This window comes from Phalaenopsis equestris, unplaced genomic scaffold (genome assembly GCF_001263595.1).
Source record: "Phalaenopsis equestris unplaced genomic scaffold, ASM126359v1 Scaffold001081, whole genome shotgun sequence".
In the NCBI taxonomy this organism is placed as follows: domain Eukaryota; kingdom Viridiplantae; phylum Streptophyta; class Magnoliopsida; order Asparagales; family Orchidaceae; genus Phalaenopsis; species Phalaenopsis equestris.
In genome coordinates, this window is record NW_018165520.1 from 4,969 (window position 1) to 6,164 (window position 1,196).

The window sequence follows — 1,196 nt, forward strand, 5'->3', positions numbered from 1 at the left end:
CTTTTACTAGTAGTGTTCTCATGAAATTCCTATCATTTGAATATTCTAAGTGACTTAATATTGCAATTTATAGTCATTCTTGAAATGAATAGAAGACTAGAACTCTTAAACTTGATGACTAGATAATCTTGTGGCTACAGAGTTAATTCAATTACTTGAATTTTCCTAAAAATCTCACTATGATATTTATTTAAATCAAACTTATAGTGTTTTTGAATTAAAACTTTACCAGAATAGATCATAACCTTTATATAGTACTAAGATTACTTGAGGACAAGTAGTAGTTAAGTTTGGTGGATTTTGACCAGAGAAAAATATGTTGAGATTTTCATACCTATTTTATACTGTTTTTGATGATATTTCACTTTAAGGAAAGCTATTTTTGATGTTTTGTTGCAGGAATGATAAATTAGGGTCAATGGAGCAAAAAGATGCAAAAAGGAGCAAATTTGGAGCGAAAAGGACTAAAATGTGGAGATTTGAACTAGGGCGCTGACGGCGCCATCGAACCCACCGATGGTAACGCCGCCGGCGAGCTTTCCCCGAGGCTACAGGATAAAATTCTCCAAAAGCCCGCCGACGGTGCCATCGAGGCCGTTGACGGTGAGATCGACGGTTAAGTGTACTTGTGCATTGGATAAGGCAGGATTTTGGAGGGGTGCTTCAGCAACTCTTGGGAAAACACATCCACATCATTAAAGGGAAGATTTTGGCCTAAAATAGGAGAGCCTAGAAGAGGTAGAGAGAGCTCTAGAGTTCCTGGAGGTTAGAAAGGTTCCATTAGAGTGTGAAGATTGTGAGGAATTATTTGAGAGATTGTAAGAGTGGAGTGAAAGTGAGAGATTTCTTCCTCCTTGCTATTTCGAAGAGGAGTTCTGTGTGCTGTAAAGAAAGGAAGAGATTCAGAGGAACTTCGAGGAGTTTTCTTGGGGAGAAATTAGAGATAAGTTTATTTATTAGTTGTAGTTTGTATGACTTTGTGTTTATATATGAATTCCGAGTTTTATTGCATTTTCCCCATGAGAATTGAGTAGTTTTCTCTGTCTTTCTCCTTGTCTCGAGATTTATGAAATGATGATTTGAATTGGTAAAGCCATGAAAATGTTTAAGAAATTGTGATGATCTTTTCACTTCGATCTTAATTTACTTTCAATCTGGTCAATTGATTTGTTAAAATATGTTAAGTTTTACAACTA